The sequence below is a fragment of the Armigeres subalbatus genome, unplaced genomic scaffold (genome assembly GCF_024139115.2).
Source record: "Armigeres subalbatus isolate Guangzhou_Male unplaced genomic scaffold, GZ_Asu_2 Contig382, whole genome shotgun sequence".
NCBI lineage: Eukaryota > Metazoa > Arthropoda > Insecta > Diptera > Culicidae > Armigeres > Armigeres subalbatus.
In genome coordinates this window covers 115257-134370 of record NW_026943133.1, presented here as the reverse complement: position 1 = coordinate 134370, position 19114 = coordinate 115257, and the positions used below count along the sequence as shown (strand labels likewise).

At 42.9% G+C, this 19114-nt stretch overlaps 1 pseudogene; it reads left to right on the top strand.

The window, feature by feature from the left end:
* LOC134204076 (facilitated trehalose transporter Tret1-like) overlaps nucleotides 1–19114 on the top strand; it is a 63733-nt pseudogene that overhangs the window by 11927 nt on the left and 32692 nt on the right.

Here is a 19114-nt window from a genome sequence, read left to right as displayed (position 1 = left end):
TCTTCAGTTTTTTACGACATTTCCAGATTTTTATGTCAGAGCTGTTCAAGTCGTCACTGGATGTATTGAAACAGCTATTTGGTAGGCCAACTTGCGGACAGTTGAACAACAATAACAATAACTTTTTGTGTGTTTGACTGTAAGAATAGAAAAAAGTTAGCCCCCCCTAGAATTTTTCCTTAGTTACGCAAATGCCGGCTACGCCGGTAGTGGTTATGGACGGCACATGGCTTGTGGAGGCGACGAACCGCAAACGCGATGGGCTTTCGGCCTTCGAGGTGGCGACGGAACAGCTGGACGCCATCATCGACTTTGCGTCATCGAAGCATAATATCAGTAAGGACCTCAAGAGGAGCTTGCTAAACCTTCGAAAGTCGGTGTTGGATGTCAAGCTGGAAAAGGCGGTCGGGACGGCCAAGTGCGAACCCGTGAAATCTGTGGAGTCGAGGTCTACCCAGACTGAGGCCCAAGAATTCGCGGATTTAGGCAAGGTCGAATCGACCGACACGGTGGTGCCAAAGTCTACCCAGACTGAGCCTCAAGTATTCGCGGGCACGTCGGGGGTGACTGCTCCAACGGAGCAGACACAAAAACGGGGGATGCAGTCTCCAGGGGATGAGCTCCCTGGGGGCCGCTCCAAAACGCGGAGGGTTACTACCCCGAACAAGGGTAGAGGGGCTGGGAAGCTGAACCTCGGCCAGGTACCTCCAAAACCGGGGGAGGAAGGACCTGGAAAGGTCCGTCCACCCAGGAAAGACGGTGGTAAGGGGTTACGGAAGGCTGAGAGCTCTCAGCTGCCCCAGACCGGGGGAGACTCCCCACGCTCGCCAAGTTTTGCACCTGGTTTGCCCATCTCGCTTGCTGCGCTCCACGCCGTCTCGTACCTGCCGGATCGGAAGCGAACACCATCTTTTCAGGGTTGCTGTCCGGCATTCTTGCAACATGTCCTGCCCATCGTACCCTTCCGGCTTTAGCTACCTTCTGGATACTGGGTTCGCCGTAGAGCTGGGCGAGCTCGTGGTTCATTCTTCGTTGCCACACACCGTCTTCTTGCACACCGCCAAAGATGGTCCTAAGCACCCGTCTCTCGAATACACCGAGTGCTTGCAAGTCCTCCTCGAGGATTGTCCATGTCCCATGTCCGTAAAGGAAAACCGGTCTTATTAGTGTCTTGTACATGGCACATTTGGTGCGGTGCCGAATCTTTTTTGACCGCAGTTTCTTCTGGAGCCCGTAGTTGGCCCGACTTCCACAAATGATGCGCCTTCGTATTTCACGACTAACATTGTTATCAGCCGTTAGCAAGGGTCCGAGATAGACGAATTCCTCGATCACCTCGAAGGTATCCCCGTCTATCGTAACACTGCTTCCCAGGCGGGCCTTGTCGCGCTCGGTTCCGCTCACAAGCATGTACTTTGTCTTTGGCGCATTCACCACCAGTCCAAATTTTATTGCTTCACGTTGGGCGATAGGCGGCAGTTAACGATGGTGGAGCGACGGTCGGCCAGCCTCATTGGAGTGAAAATTTTGCCCGGTTGTGGTCCAAGCGACAACGGCTGCCGCGTTGATGTTGATCGCGTCGTCGATGGTGGAGCTGCGGTAATTGTTGATAGTAAATGCAGTCATTTAAAGTAAATCGATTCTTTTGATTACCATGATACCTTGGAAAAATGTTGTTAAGCTGAGAGGATTTTTCCGAAGTGCAACAACTAGTGACCAGCACACTCTTGGAGTTCAGTAAATTCTTCTGGTTATGTTCTGTTAGTGATTTCCAATGCGTACCATTGAGATAAATAACAATATAAAATTGGTCAATTGGAGACAATGTTAATTTCAATGAATAACGTCGTGTATTTGAGTGTTTTATGAAGAGGAGATGCAGAGCTTGATATTAGATAACACACAAAATAATTATTTTAAAAATTTCCACTCCTTATGCCAGGAAGAGCAAAATTTCGCTACTAGGGGGTCCACTATTGGGCTTTTTACCCTACCCAAATTAAGTTAAGCTCATTTAGAAGATTTATCGAAAAATAAAAAAAAAAAACAATGAAATTGAACTTTTAAGTGAAAACCCTAACAAATTAATCAAACAAAACTAAACTTCTCATATTATACAAAACTCGAGAATTTAACAATTTTGACTTAATTACATAAATATATCAGTTACTTTCAAAATGTAAATTTTTAATAGTCGTTATCCAACAAATTTCATGTTTTGAATATTGCTCGAAACCAGTGTTGTCTCAAAAGGAATCAAAAGAAATTTTTTGTAATGTTCATGAATGATGGGACTTGCTAGGTTCTTCATTTCGCCAAACTGTTTTACGTAGTTAAGGTCACTCCTGACAGAATCCAAGTTTCAAGTGCTCGCATTTTCGGGGCACACCACTTGATACGGAGGCGGCAGACAACTGTAATTTTTGTTGATTCAGCTTTGCTGCGTCAGTTGTGCGTTGCTTCCTTATCGATTGGTGTGCCCCCGAAAACGCGAGCACTTCAAAACTTGGATTCTGTCAGGAGTGACCTTAACGTCGGGCGGTCGAGTCTTGTACCCAACCCTTAAATTTTTTCTTCAGTGGCTTTACATTCCAACTGGAACTTCTGGGGCATCAAAATCCGTACAGTTAAGCTCATCAGTATATGAAAATGCTTGCACAAAATTCAAATCCAAATGAAACGATTTTCATCTGTATCAATGCACAAAGGCCTCTAGTTCTGAAGTGTACAACATTTATACATTAAAACCTACTAAAAACAAGGTAAAATAATGAACCAAATCCTGAATCGCGATACGTCCACCGTGGACGGATTTCGAATCAAAGGATCAAAATCCGTACAGCATTTTTTGTAACTAAATAATAAAAGTGAAACAGACTGATTAACTAAACTACCACTGTAAATAGTTCAATACGCACCTTGAGAAGCGATCCCTTCGATTTAAATACCGCTTATTTTTACTTCATGATTTGCAGGTTGTATCTAAAACACGGATACTTTTGGTGGTACATTTAATGTTCTACACGAAATGGCGCCAGAAACTCAACAATTGGCGGGTGGTGATTAGTTTTTGATTAATTTTATTTAAATTCCAAAGCCTACTCTTCATCTTATTGATTTAAAAGCTCACTGTCAAGTATATGAACAGGATAAGATAAATTATTCACAAATTGACTACAGTAAACCCCCTTCAATTAAATAATATCTCATAAAGTGGATGGACATCGGTGCTGTACGGATTTTGGGCCCCACGACATTTCCTCAGTTATTAATTAAAAGCTTTTCTATATCCGCCATTGCATGAATATGTAATGTGGCTAGTACAATGGATACTCTATGCCCAAGGAGTCGAGAATGTTTCCAACCCAAAATATCCTAGACCGAACCAAGAATTGAACTCGCCATCTCGCTCAGAGACGAGCCAGCCTCGGGCTGAAAGTCTCCTTAATAAAGACAAAAAAAAAACTCGCCATCTCCGGATTGGCAATCCTACGCCGTTGCTTGCAGGGCTACTGAAGACTGGTGCCTACGGCTATCATATGCCCGGCTAGGCCAGAAGTTTTTTTAGCAAAAGTGATTGTTTGAAGATTTGTGAGCTTCTTCCGACTATTCATAAAATATATCATGCATTCATATCATCCATTGAAACTGCGATTACGCAAGAAAGTCAGCTATTAGGAAGGGTATCCAATTAACCTATATGTGTATTGCGAAAAATGCATTCCGCAATCGAAACAAGAATAATGATGAAAATTCGGAAAAACGTGTTAATACAATGTGCAGTCATTTACGTTTGAGCCTTAATATATGCAATTTGATGTTCATGAATTGGTGCTACATGGTGCCGCTGAATTGCGCTAGCAAACTTTTTCTATTCTGCGGTTTCAAACAAACTCAATGTATCCAATTTTGCACTGACCTTATAAACTGTTGAAAAGATAAATTTTTGGAAAAACACCCTCCTGGAATTCACAGAGGCAGCAAAGGATACCCCAATGATGGTGCCTACGGGTGTCATATGTTTGGCTAGGCCAGGGGTTTTGAGAAAAAAGTGTTTGAATATTTGCTAATTTTCCTCATATTTTCCACTGAAATCGTCTTTGCTCGAACTATTGAAAAGTCCAATTTTGGAAAAACACCTCCTGGAATTCACAGAGGCAGCAAAGGACACCCCAATGATGGTGCCTACGGGTGTCATATGTTTGGCTAGGCCAGGGTTTTGAGAAAAAGTGTTTGAATATTTGCTAATTTTCCTCATATTTTCCACTGAAATCGTCTTTGCTCGAACTATTGAAAAGTCCAATTTTGGAAAAACACCTCCTGGAATTCACAGAGGCAGCAAAGGACATCCCAATGATGGTACCTACGGGTGTCATATGTTTGGCTAGGCCAGGGGTTTTGAGAAAAAAGTGTTTGAATATTTGCTAATTTTCCTCATATTCTCCACTGAAATCGTCTTTGCTCGAACTATTGAAAAGTTCAATTTTTGGAAAAACACCCTTCTGGAATTCACAGAGGCAGCAAAGGACATCACAATGATGGTACCTACGGGTGTCATATGTTTGGCTAGGCCAGGGGTTTTGAGAAAAAAGTGTTTGAATATTTGCTAATTTTCCTCATATTTTCCACTGAAATCGTCTTTGCTCGAACTATTGAAAAGTCCAATTTTTGGAAAAACACCCTCCTGGAATTCACAGAGGCAGCAAAGGACACCCCAATGATGGTGCCTACGGGTGTCATATGTTTGGCTAGGCCAGGGGTTTTGAGAAAAAAGTGTTTGAATATTTGCTAATTTCCCTCATATTTTCCACTGAAATCGTCTTTGCTCGAACTATTGAAAAGTTCAATTTTTGGAAAAACACACTCCTGGAATTCACAGAGGCAGCAAAGGACACCCCAATGATGGTGCCTACGGGTGGCATATGTTTGGCTAGGCCAGGGGTTTTGAGAAAAAAGTGTTTGAATATTTGCTAATTTCCCTCATATTTTCCACTGAAATCGTCTTTGCTCGAACTATTGAAAAGTTCAATTTTTGGAAAAACACCCTCCTGGAATTCACAGAGACAGCAAAGGACACCCCAATGATGGTGCCTACGGGTGTCATATGTTTGGCTAGGCCAGGGGTTTTGAGAAAAAAGTGTTTGAATATTTGCTAATTTCCCTCATATTTTCCACTGAAATCGTCTTTGCTCGAACTATTGAAAAGTTCAATTTTTGGAAAAACACCCTCCTGGAATTCACAGAGGCAGCAAAGGACACCCCAATGATGGTGCCTACGGTTGTCATATGTTTGGCTAGGCCAGAGGTTTTGAGAAAAAAGTGTTTGAATATTTGCTAATTTCCCTCATATTTTCCACTGAAATCGTCTTTGCTCGAACTATTGAAAAGTTCAATTTTTGGAAAAACACCCTCCTGGAATTCACAGAGGCAGCAAAGGACACCCCAATGATGGTGCCTACGGGTGTCATATGTTTGGCTAGGCCAGGGGTTTTGAGAAAAAAGTGTTTGAATATTTGCTAATTTTCCTCATATTTTCCTCTGAAATCGTCTTTGCTCGAACTATTGAAAAGTTCAATTTTTGGAAAAACACCCTCCTGGAATTCACAGAGACAGCAAAGGACATCCCAATGATGGTGCCTACGGGTGTCATATGTTTGGCTAGGCCAGGGGTTTTGAGAAAAAAGTGTTTGAATATTTGCTAATTTTCCTCATATTTTCCACTGAAATCGTCTTTGCTCGAACTATTGAAAAGTTCAATTTTTGGAAAAACACCCTCCTGGAATTCACAGAGACAGCAAAGGACATCCCAATGATGGTGCCTACGGGTGTCATATGTTTGGCTAGGCCAGGGGTTTTGAGAAAAAAGTGTTTGAATATTTGCTAATTTTCCTCATATTTTCCACTGAAATCGTCTTTGCTCGAACTATTGAAAAGTTCAATTTTTGGAAAAACACCCTCCTGGAATTCACAGAGGCAGCAAAGGACACCCCAATGATGGTGCCTACGGGTGGCATATGTTTGGCTAGGCCAGGGGTTTGAGAAAAAGTGTTTGAATATTTGCTAATTTCCCTCATATTTTCCACTGAAATCGTCTTTGCTCGAACTATTGAAAAGTTCAATTTTGGAAAAACACCTCCTGGAATTCACAGAGACAGCAAAGGACACCCCAATGATGGTGCCTACGGGTGTCATATGTTTGGCTAGGCCAGGGGTTTTGAGGAAAAAGTGTTTGAATATTTGCTAATTTTCCTCATATTTTCCACTGAAATCGTCTTTGCTCGAACTATTGAAAAGTTCAATTTTGGAAAAACACCCTTCTGGAATTCACAGAGGCAGCAAAGGACATCCCAATGATGGTACCTACGGGTGTCATATGTTTGGCTAGGCCAGGGTTTTGAGAAAAAGTGTTTGAATATTTGCTAATTTTCCTCATATTTTCCACTGAAATCGTCTTTGCTCGAACTATTGAAAAGTTCAATTTTTGGAAAAACACCTCCTGGAATTCACAGAGGCAGCAAAGGACACCCCAATGATGGTGCCTACGGGTGGCATATGTTTGGCTAGGCCAGGGGTTTTGAGAAAACGGTGGTTGAATGTGTGGTAATTTCCCGCATATTTACCACTGAAATCGTCATTGCTCGAACTATTGAAAAGTTCAATTTTTGGAAAAACACCCTCCTGGAATTCACAAAGACAGCAAAGGACACCCCAATGATGGTGCCTACTGGTGTCATATGTTTGGCTAGGCCAGGGGTTTTGAGAAAAAAGTGTTTGAATATTTGCTAATTTTCCTCATATTTTCCACTGAAATCGTCTTTGCTCGAACTATTGAAAAGTCCAATTTTTGGAAAAACACCCTCCTGGAATTCACAGAGGCAGCAAAGGACATCCCAATGATGGTACCTACGGGTGTCATATGTTTGGCTAGGCCAGGGGTTTTGAGAAAAAAGTGTTTGAATATTTGCTAATTTCCCTCATATTTTCCACTGAAATCGTCTTTGCTCGAACTATTGAAAAGTTCAATTTTTGGAAAAACACCCTTCTGGAATTCACAGAGGCAGCAAAGGACATCCCAATGATGGTACCTACGGGTGTCATATGTTTGGCTAAGCCAGGGGTTTTGAGAAAAAAGTGTATGAATATTTGCTAATTTCCCTCATATTTTCCACTGAAATCGTCTTTGCTCGAACTATTGAAAAGTCCAATTTTTGGAAAAACACCCTCCTGGAATTCACAGAGGCAGCAAAGGACACCCCAATGATGGTGCCTACGGGTGTCATATGTTTGGCTAGGCCAGGGGTTTTGAGAAAAAAGTGTTTGAATATTTGCTAATTTCCCTCATATTTTCCACTGAAATCGTCAGTGCTCGAACTATTGAAAATTTCAATTTTTGGAAAAACACCCTCCTGGAATTCACAGAGGCAGCAAAGGACACTCCAATGATGGTGCCTACGGGTGTCATATGTTTGGCTAGGCCAGGGGTTTTGAGAAAAAAGTGTTTGAATATTTGCTAATTTCCCTCATATTTTCCACTGAAATCGTCTTTGCTCGAACTATTGAAAAGTTCAATTTTTGGAAAAACACCCTCCTGGAATTCACAGAGGCAGCAAAGGACACCCCAATGATGGTGCCTGTGGGTGTCGTATGTCTGGCTAAGCCAGGAGTTTTGAGATAGAAGTTTTTCAAAGACCACATCATTTTCTGGGCTGGGCTTTTTTTAAATATTCATTCCGTTGTGAGCTGTTGTTCCATCTTTTTTTTTGTTTAGAGCCTCTAGTTTTCCTTTTTGCTCGTTTGTTTTTCTCTGAAACAATCTGCATTTTTTTTTCTGGAGCCAATTCCAGAAAAAAAAACACCCTTTACAGTTCAGCAAATGTGCCTAAGAAAATCGTTTGTTCGACAATATTTTATACATAATTTTTTCACATACAAATTTTGTTTGCTCAGTGGGCCGGCCCAGCCACTCTTGAACTGCTAAAAGATAGCTGCTATGGAAAATGGAATGCTTAACGGTTTGCACTTGGTTTTATTTCTCACCTTTATTTATGCAAAGCTTTCGGGCATTCATATTCGGAAGTGTTCATTTCGGCATTACTCAAGTGTGAAATAATGAACTTCACACATCGCGATTCAGCGGCACGCGGACATTTCTTGTGCAATTCAGCGGCACATTTACTTCGCAGGGATGCCCTATCAGCATCCCGCTTGCTTGCGCTGTCGAGCAGTTTTGCTCGATGGATCGAGCAGCCTTGGGCCATCGAGCAATCTTGCTCGATGGATCGAGCAGCCTTGCTCGCGCATTTAATTGCGATATTACGATGTGTTACTTACGAATTTTACAAACCATCTCTCATGATAAAACCAAAATATTACACTGAAGTCGGTTTTTACGCGAGGGATACGTTCCGCGTAAATCAAAACCTTGAAAACAAATTGCATAAATCCCTTAAACCGCGTAAGAAATGCGTTTATCAAGGCAAAAAAAGCGACCGATTTATGTTATCTTTATTTGTTACTTTTACCCCAACATACTCTATCGATGAATTTAGATGAGTTTGAGATACACTTTTGGGCGCAACCAGACTTGTTGGTCTTGTTTGCAGAAAGTCAAGGTCTAACGCGCAATAATTTATGCTTTTGGGGAACGAAGAGTAGGTAGGTATAATAATTATAATTCTGAAGATAGCATGATCATCCATAAACCACGTGGTCATGGTTTTTGAAATAGCCATGCTTCCACTTCGTGATCATTTTGTATGAATAATTTTGATAATTTGTATATAGGGTTGTCTTCGAACAATGGCGAACCGAATAGTAAAAGTGGCGATTTCTATTATGTTATTTTATTTTTCAAACACGATTTTTTCATGTGGCTTTATTCGATTTCCAAATAAATTATTTAAATTTGCTTGTTTATAAAATATAACCATTCTAAATATATATTCGTACACTTAAAATTGGCACTGTTAATCAAAGAAAGCCAATGTGCAATTTAAAGAAGAAATACTTGCTGAGGATTGAACACGTCATCTTAGAATAGATTTCATCATGTTTCAACGCCAAATATATAGTCTTTCGAATGATAATATACTTATCATATGCTTTACATATCATCGTCATCATTAACATCAAATTTATTATTAATGCTACAATTAGTCTTATCAGGGCGTTTTCTGAATACCCAATACACCCAATACGCAATACACTGCATTTGGAGTTTATTTATTTCTTATTTGAAATTCTTACCATTGATGAAACATTTGGGAAGGGAGACTGATTTTTTTCTTTTCTTACTTTAACAACAGAAAAGTTATTATTATTATTATTTATTCAGACTAAGGCCGAAGTGGCCTGTGCGGTATATAAGAGTCTTCTCCATTCGGCTCGGTCCATGGCTACACGTCGCCAACCACGCAGTCTACGGAGGGTCCGCGAGTCATCTTCCACTTGATCGATCCACCTTGCCCGCTGCGCACCTCGCCTTCTTCACCGCAGTCGTCCGATTTTCGCGGTGTGAACGATGGATGGTTCTCCCAACAGATGATGCAACTCGTGGTTCATTCGCCTCCTCCACGTACCGTCCGCCATCTGCACCCCACCATAGATGGTACGCAGCACTTTCCTTTCGAAAACTCCAAGTGCGCGTTGGTCCTCCACGAGCATCGTCCAGGTCTCGTGTCCGTTGAGGACTACCGGTCTAATGAGCGTTTTGTGGATTGTCAGTTTGGTACGGGGGCGAACTCTATTCGATCGGAGAGTCTTGCGGAGTTCAAAGTATGAACGATTTCCAGCCACTATGCGTCTTCGAATTTCTCTGCTGGTATCATTTTCGGCAGTCACCAGTGAACCCAAGTACACAAATTCTTCTACCACCTCGATTTCGTCACCACCGATGCAAACTCGCGGTGGGTGGCTCACATTGTCTTCTCTTGAACCTCTTCCTATCATGTACTTCGTCTTCGACGTGTTGATGACTAGTCCGATCCGCTTGGCTTCCCTCTTCAGTCTGATGTAGGCTTCCTCCATCTTCTCAAAGTTACGTGCCATAATATCTATGTCATCGGCGAAGCCAAACAACTAGACGGACTTATTGAAAATTGTACCACTCGTGTTAATCCCTGCTCTTCGTATTACCCCTTCCAAAGCGATGTTGAGTAGCAGACACGAAAGACCATCACCTTGCCGTAACCCGCTGCGGGTTTCGAAGGGATTCGAGAATGCCCCTGAAACTCGAACTACGCACATCACCCGATCGTCGCTTTGATCAACCCTGTCAGTTTATCCGGAAATCCGTGTTCGTGCATTAGCTGCCATAGCTGGTCCCGATCGATTGTATCATGTGCGGCTTTGAAGTCGATGAATAGATGATGTGTGGGCACGTTGTATTCGCGGCATTTCTGCAGTACTTGGCGAATGGCGAACACCTGGTCCGTGGTGGAGCGTTCGCCCATAAAACCCGCCTGGTACTGCCCCACAAACTCCCTTGCAATTGGTGCTAGTCGACGGCATAAAATTTGGGAGAGTACCTTGTAGGCGGCGTTCAGCAATGTGATTGCGCGGTAGTTGCTACAATCCAGCTTATCGCCCTTTTTGTAGATGGGACACACGACACCTTCCATCCACACCTGCGGCAAAACTTCCTCCTCCCAAATCTTGGTAATGACCCAGTGCAGCGCTCTAGCCAGTGCCTCACCACCGTGTTTAAATAGCTCTCCTGGTAGTTGGTCAACTCCAAGGGCTTTGTTGTTCTTCAGGCGGCCAATCTCCTCCTGGATTTCCTGAAGATCCGGAGCCGGTAGAATTATATCCTGCGCGCGCTCCCCCAGGTCCATCACCATACCGCCATCTTCGTCTGCTACATCGCCATTAAGGTGCTCTTCGTAGTGCTGCCGCCACCTTTGGATCACCTTACGCTCGTTCGTAAGAAGGTTCCCGTTTATGTCCTTACACATATCGGGCTGTGGCACGTGGCCCTTACGTGAAGGGTTCAACTTCTCATAGAACTTTCGTGTGTTATTAGCGCAATACAGTTGCTCCGTCTCTTCACGGTCTCGATCTTCCTGCTGACGCTTTTTCCTCCGGAAAATCGAGTTTTGTCTGTTCCGCGTCTGTTTATATCGTGCCTCGTTCGCCCTCGTGCGGTGTTGCAGCAATCTCGCCCATGCTGCATTCTTCTCTTCTACTAACTGCTCACATTCGCCGTCATACCAGTCGTTTCTCTGATCCGGGGGCACCGTGCCAAGTGCAGCGGTTGCGGTGCTACCAATGGCGGATCGAATATCTCTCCAGCCATCTTCAAGAGAAGCTGCGCCTAGCTGCTCTTCCGTTGGGAGTGCCACTTCCAGCTTATTCTTGGGCTAGTCTACCGTATTGTAGCCGCCCAATGTTAAGCCGCGGCGTCCGACTTCGACGCGTGTTGTACACTGTCGAGAGTTTTGAGCGCAGGCATACTGCAACGAGGTAGTGGTCGGATTCAATATTCGCACTGCGGTAAGTGCGGACGTTCGTGATGTCGGAGAAGAATTTACCGTCGATTAGAACGTGCTCGATTTGGTTTTCCGTTTCTTGGTTGGGTGATCTCCATGTGGCCTTGTGGATATTTTTGCGGGGAAAGAAGGTGCTGCGAAGGCTGCGAAGTTTATGCATCGTTGGCCGTTGTCATTCGATACGGTGTGCAGACTATCCGGTCCGATGACCGGTCTATACATTTCCTCCCTTCCTACCTGAGCGTCATGACAGAAAAGTTATGATTTATTATATATTATATATTATTATTATTATTATATAACAAGTTGAAATGCATTATTAGAATCAGTGCCCCTCGCGTTTGGAGCTTCTTAAACGAAATTTATCATGGGGTATACTTCTGCAAATCAGTTCCTAATCATGATAGCTTGCGAAAAAGAGTCTTTTATGGTATGCTACATATCGTAAATGTATACAAAGATGATAAGTAAAAGATTTCTCCACAACGAGAACAATGGAAAAACGGCTGTATGACAAAAAATCAAAAGGAAAAAACGACGAATAAGCAAATTTACAAATTCTTCTATGCAATCTACCTGGCTAAAACAATAATTTGAATTACATGTTAAAAATATGCTTCTGAACTAAAATCTACCAGTTCGGGTGTGGCATTTGAGAGACATGAGCGTTTTTTTTTCGAAAAACTCAGTTGTATCGTTGCAAGAAGATTGGAAGCAACCTTCTACACTTTCCGGAAGCCTCTCTGAGCAGCTCGGAGGACTCTTTTCAAGAGGTTCGGAGGACACATTTGTTACCGGCGGGTAACGGGTTTTGTTCATTCGAGCGTAAAAATGTAAAGTTACATTGTGCGTAGGAAAGATTTGTAAACGGTGATATCAAATCGTGCGGTGGGTGGCTGAAACGCAAGCCGCAAAATGAGCTACATCGCCCAGTAAGCGATAATATAGATAAAAGAGGAAAAGGCGGATACATAAAACGCGTCTTTTCTGTGAAGAGATGAGTGCCCTAGCAAGAGGCTGGAGGGACAGCGAAAAAAAGAAGTGATGGTAGTCAGCGTTGTGGAATCAACGAGGAGAGTTCTGCCCTTCTTGGAAAATTTAAAGAAGTGTCACAGTGAGTTGGTGCAAAGGACGCCGGAGATTTTCGAGGCCAATCGCATAGCAGTTCGTAGACTGCCTCCGTGCTCGGCCTCCCACCGGTGGCTCTATAGTCCGCCACTCGCAGGCGGAATCCTCATCCGGAAAATCATCGGCTTTCCGCCGTAAATTACAACGACCGGCCGCGTGCTACCCGTATCACCATCTGACTTTCCGTCAGATACCTCACCATCCAAGCCACTGCCGACTGAAACGTCGCGCAGTCGTCTGTCGGCGCATCTTCGTCCGGCTGCATCGCCGCCTAGTGGCCGTAGGGGAACTGGAGGTAGGACGCCCACGTTAAGGAAAATGCCATTTTTATCAATGAAAACCACCATTTCAGCCAGTTTTCATCAGCGCATACTAAAGAACAGCATATCTGCGACTGACTACCGATCGGTCATACGAAATGAGCATGGGCGTACTGCCCCACACCGACCTCAGAAGTTTGAAGGCCCATCAAATCGTTTTAAGACCAATTTTGACGACGATTTCGTGTGGAACATAAAGAACACGAGTAAGCAGCATGGCTCATGGCTCAATTTTCAATTTACCAATGAATAACAGCGATAGAAAGACTAAATTTCACCGAGCTAGAATTGCATCAAAACACGCAAAAATCATTTTTTCGAGTTTTTCATGTGTAACTAGAGAAAAATCATGAAATATATGTATCCAATGGCAATATTTTTCATTGATTCATCGTATAGACTATTTAAAATAATCACAATGGGGATATTTAACCTTATTCAGGGGTGGCGCGTTTTAACCCCTATGGGCGTGTTACCCCCACTTCCCCTATCATCGTCCGGCCGCGTGTCAGCCGCTTTTTCGTTAGGCCGACCGTTAGCACCATTATTCGGCCTCCAGCCGACTGCCAGTGGCCGTATCATCGTCCAGACGCGTGGCAGTCGCTGTTTCGTTAGACCGTCCGGTAGCACCATTATTCGGCCTCAAGCCGACTGCCAGTGGCCGTATTATCACGCGGTCGCGTGTCAGCCGCTTTTCCATCCGGCCACCTGGCCATCCGCCCGCCTATTAGTCCGACTTCCAACCGACCGCCTTTGACTGAACCACTGTCTTGCCACCATTGAACGACACCGAAGTCCGCTTCCCTACGCGGCCTGCAGGGGTCATAACCGTCTGACCTACCGTCGACTGCATCATTGGCCGGATTCCTTCTGGCATCATTTTCGTTCGGCAGCCCGCCGACTACCTCACCGCGTTACCTAGTCACCTTATCGCCACCCACCTGTAAGTTTTTTTTGTTTTGTAATAAAAGCCTCCAAATCCATTTTTCAGTTTTCTGGTTAGGTCCTTTGCGCTCTCGAAAACCTCCCCACATCAGTGACCCTGAGACCCGGAACAAAAGAGACCTTTTGAGTCCACCCTAGACGACTGCCGTGGCTAGACCAGCAGCTAGGGGTTTAGGCCAGTTCCCTTCTGGAACTGAGCAGTTCCGGGGCCACAAAATTAGAGTCTTACACATTTCAAGAGGTTAGGAAGCCTCCTTTCAGGAGACCCGAAAGCCCTCTTCTAAGAGGTGCGGCAGCCTTCTTTCAATAGTCCCGGAAGCATTATTTAAAGAGGCTCGGAGGGCTCTTTTTAAAAGCCACGGGAGTCTTCTGTCAACAGGCTCGGAAGTCTTCTTTACAGAAGCTTGGCTTTTTTAAGAAGCCCGAATGTCTTCTTTCAAGAGGGCTGCAAGCCTTCTTATATTGTTTTTCTTTCTTCTTCTTTTGATAGGCTTGGAAGGCTCTTTCAAAAGGTTCGGAAGGCTCATTTAAAGAGGCTCAGAGGCCTCTTTTCAAGAGGTTCATAAACCTCCTTTCAATAGGATTGGAAGCCTCCCTTTGAAATGCTCGGAATTCTTTTTTCGAGAGGCTCGGAAGCCTCCTTCAAGTGGCTCGAAAGCCTTCCTTTAAAAAGATTTGATATTCTTCTTTCAAAAGACTTGCAAGCGTACTTTCTAGAGGCTCAGAAGCGTCCTTTCAAAATACTCAGATACTTCAAAAGACACGGAATCCTTCTTTCAAGAGGCTCGGGTGTCTTCTTTCAATGGGCTCGGAAGCATTCTTTCAAGAGGCTCGGACGTCTCCTTTCTATAGGCTAGGAAGCCTCTCTTCAAAATGCACAAGGCTCTTGGAAGCCTACTTTCAGGTTCAGAGGCGTTCTTTCAATAAGCTCTGAAGTCTTCTTTTAAGGAGTTCGAAGACCGTCTTTAAAGATGCTTGGAACCTTTCCATCAAAGGGCTTGGAAGGTTCGTTTCAAGAGGCTCGGAAGCCTTAAATCTAGATTGAGAGAGGTTCTTTGTTCACGCTCTTTTTTGCTAATAGATCGGCTAGTTTTCCGTTTTATGCTCCATTTCCACTTCAGCATGCTAGACAAAGCTATTGTGTTTAGATTCCTGTCAAGAAATCCGAAGTTAATTATGGTATAGTTTTGTAATAATCGATAAAGAATGGAACCAGAGAGACAGACTTTCTTTTGCACATACGACATATTCTCAAAGCACTCTAGAAATCGTTATAAAATTCCTGTTGGAAGCTCGATGTATAAACTTACTTTAACTTTGAAAGTTTCACAGATTTATAAAAATTTCAGCTAACTTTATGAAGATCCACTCATTAGGTCCATTTTTCATATATCTTATGAGTTACGTTTATTTTCATAAACAGCAAAAAATAGTGGGTACCTCAATTTATGCAAAAGTTGCAAAAGTTGGAAGGTTGAGAACCGCTGTTATTTCTTATCTAAATATTAGTTATTCCTATAAAAAATCCAAAGCTATGAGGAATTCAAAAAATCAAATCAAGAACATTCCTACTCCCGCAATTTACAATATTATAACTATATTATAACTAATCTCGTGTCGTGCTAAATCCGGAAATTGCTGATTCAAGTCTTAGACAAGCTTATACAGAAGACGGCACTTTCGAGTTTCACGACGGTCACTTAACTTCACTAATTTCCAGCCAGTGAAAAACTAAAGCCCGCGGTTCTAAAACTAATTTCAATGCGGTTGTTAAAAAATCAAAGCCGATAACCAGTTTGACTGCATCTCCTTCCACCGCAAAATACAGCTACAACCATCTACCCAAGTCCTCATTTTCTCCTTTCGATCGTTCTGCGTAACGCTTGAAATACGAACACGCATTCTTTAATTATTCACCGACCACACATACATCCCCGGATTTCGAGATTATTCTGTGTCCTAACACAGACGCGTCCAATCATGCACTACCGCGTTTTGCGTCCTATACAAAATGCGAACAAATTTGCACTGATGGTTTCATTTTCTTCAACCGTCTAAGACGAGTTTGGTACTTTCGATTCAAGTCCACTAAGTTTTTTATCTTTGCAGATACGTATTTCGTCCTCAACTGTGAGGTCGTCTTCAGTGTCTTGTACTTGACTCGACTTGAAGAAAACAATCGCAGCTTACACTATTTATACTATGCTAGGTACCTAATCTAATCTTATTTGCCTACTTTATTTGCCTATACAACTAATTACCTTATTGCTTAGGTAGAAACTTGAAGAGCCAAGAGCTGCCGTTTCCCTTTTTTCTTCATTTTCTTATTAATAATCTCACCCGTACAGCAGACCCGGACATTTCGATAACCGCGCGATCTGCGTCCAGCAAAGAACACCAACAACCTTGCGCTCTTGATTTTGTCAACAGTGGATTGACCAAAATTCAATAAGTCTGTACATAAAACCTTGAATGCGTACGCCCTTGGCCATCTGCCAAATATTATTATTAGTTATTCAGAGGGTCCGTTAATCGTCGTAAGTGCGCATCGGTCCTCCACGAGCATCGTCTAGGAATGGTATCCGTAGAGTCCTACCGGTGTAATGACTACAAAATCAGTTTGGAACGGTGGCGAACTCTAGTTGTTCGGAGCGTTTTGCGGAGTCCAAAGTACGTACGATTTCCTGCCATGATGCGTCTCCGAAATTCTTTGCTGGTATCATTATTGGAGGTCACCAGTGAAACCAAGTACACGAATTTTTCAACCACCTCGATACAAACTTGTGGGGGATGGCTAACGTTGTTTTCTTTTTAAGCCCTATTCTGTACTTCGTCTTCGACGTGCTGGTGACTAGTCCGACCCGCTTGCTGCCATCTTCGGTCTGATGTAGGCTTCATGCATCTTCTCAGCTACTTGCCATACTATCAATGTCTTCGTGAAATACTCCTCCCAAAGCGATGTTGAAGAACAGGCATGAAAGACCATCACCTTACCGTAACCCACTACGCGTTTCGAAGGGACTCGAGAATGTCCCTGAAACTCGAACTACGCACATCGCGATCCATCGTCGCCTTGATCAACGATGTCACTTTATCCGGAAATCTGTGTTCGTGCATAAGAAGTAGCTATATATGCACGTGCACGAGCGTGCAGTAGGAGTAGTATTCCGCGGAAGGCTACAAAGTTTATGCGTCGTGGGCTGTTGTCTATCGATACAGTATGCAGATTGTTCAGTCCGATCACCACACCGGTCTGTACATTTCATCCCTCCTACACTAGCGTTGTTGTCGCCGAACAAGGTTTTGACTTCCGAAATTTCCTTCCACGGGTGCGAGCTGTTGGTTCAAAGGAATCTTTCGCCTACTGGAGATGATTGCCAGAGACCAATTGAGCTGTGAATTTTCGCTTAACTTTTTAAAAGGACCTAAATTGAAGCATATTTTTCATGAATTAATTTGAATACTGCAATCAAAAGCTATTACATTGTTCTGTAGATTGCAATATTAAAATTAAATAATTAAAAAATGTCATTTAGGTTCTATTGAAAAGTTAAGCAACAATTCGGTTGTCCGAATTAACAATATTTAAAAGGATGATGTACTGCCGTAATCTTGAAAAGTAACGTAACAGCCATTTTACAACATGCATGTTTTCCATTTTTCTGTTAAAGAGCTCGATGAGTCTCGTTAACACCATTTTTGGAAAATGGCGTATACGTCACTTTTTCAGATTACGGCAGTGTAGGTGACAATTTTGGTTCAAGTTTGAGTTAGGTATGACAATTAATGCTTCGTTTTGTTAAGAAAATTATTCAGAGCTTTTAAGTGGAATGTCTTTACTCGCCACCTTATGACAAGTGAACATTTAGTAAGCGATTTTTTTTACTTTCATACTAGTTTAATGAAGCGCAAAGATATTGAATTATTCTACGGCTCGTTTTATTTTTTAAACTCTGTTGACCAATGTTAAATTTGAGCTATACTTGTTTAGTTTCGCATACGAGAGAAAGAGTAAGAGTATTCAATTTGCATTTTATTCAGCACTTAGGCATCACGGCATAGGCGTATTTATTATAATTTTATGCAGAGCTTCGAAATAAATTTGTGCTTGCGTAGATGTCTTTTCTCTATATTTTGACCCAAACTTTGAGGTTGTCTACAAATGTGGTCCAAATGGTAAAAAATATATTTCTATCAAAATAGGCAATAATTAATAACACAGTGACAAACACATATACTAACCATCTCCCTTTTCTCCATTATGGACCAACAGAATGGAAAATGCAGCCCTCGTAGAAAAGGGCCCAGTACCCAAGATTATAACCACCAACGAAAAGGGCGCCGTTACACTGCCGAATCTCGAAGGCCAACCAGACAAAAGCGAACGGGGCAAAGCCATGCGCCAGGTGATCGCCGCCTTCATTGCCAACATTGGAACCATCAACACTGGTTTGATCTTCGGCTTCTCGGCCGTTGTCATTCCGCAACTGCACGCCCCGGACACGCTGATCCCAGTGGACGAAAGCCAAGCATCGTGGGTCGGTAAGTAGCCACTTTCTTTCGTAATCGTCGAACAACGAAGAGCGGACAACTGACCAGCCTTAACAAATTTCTGTTGGCTTCACTGCATAAAGTCCACAAATCGAACCGTTGGTAAACAGCTCGGGTCTTCGTCCAAACAAAATCGATAAATATAGCTCCCCTTTCCCAGCTGGTGCATGCGATGTATGCAATCTGATGATCCAAGCGAGCAAAGCAAGTTTGTGATCGAATACTCTGCTCTACCAACCCGTGTTCGAAGTTTTCGGCGGGTGTCATTTGGGTTTCCGTAACAAAGAGAACATGACCCGGTTATTCACCATGCGGTCGCACATGTGTAAATTTATGCAATTTTATAGTCTCAGTTTGGCTGATGTGCAACTAATTAGTGGGCCACGTTGTTACCATCTGTGTTTTGATTCTGGTTACCCAAAACAATCCAATTTTTGATTAATAGAATCAGAGTCAATATATTGACAAATATAAACTGATTTAAGGTAAAAGTTATGTAGTAGACAATTGAATTGACACAAAAATCTCCGCAAATCATAATTTTCAATATAGAATCACTTTTTGATACAAATTTCAAGCGGCACCCTGCATCAAATTCGCAAAACAAAAGCCTGCATCCGTCGACATTAATCACAGTAACCTAAATACAAACTGTAATCATGAACATGAAACGTGTCTGAATTG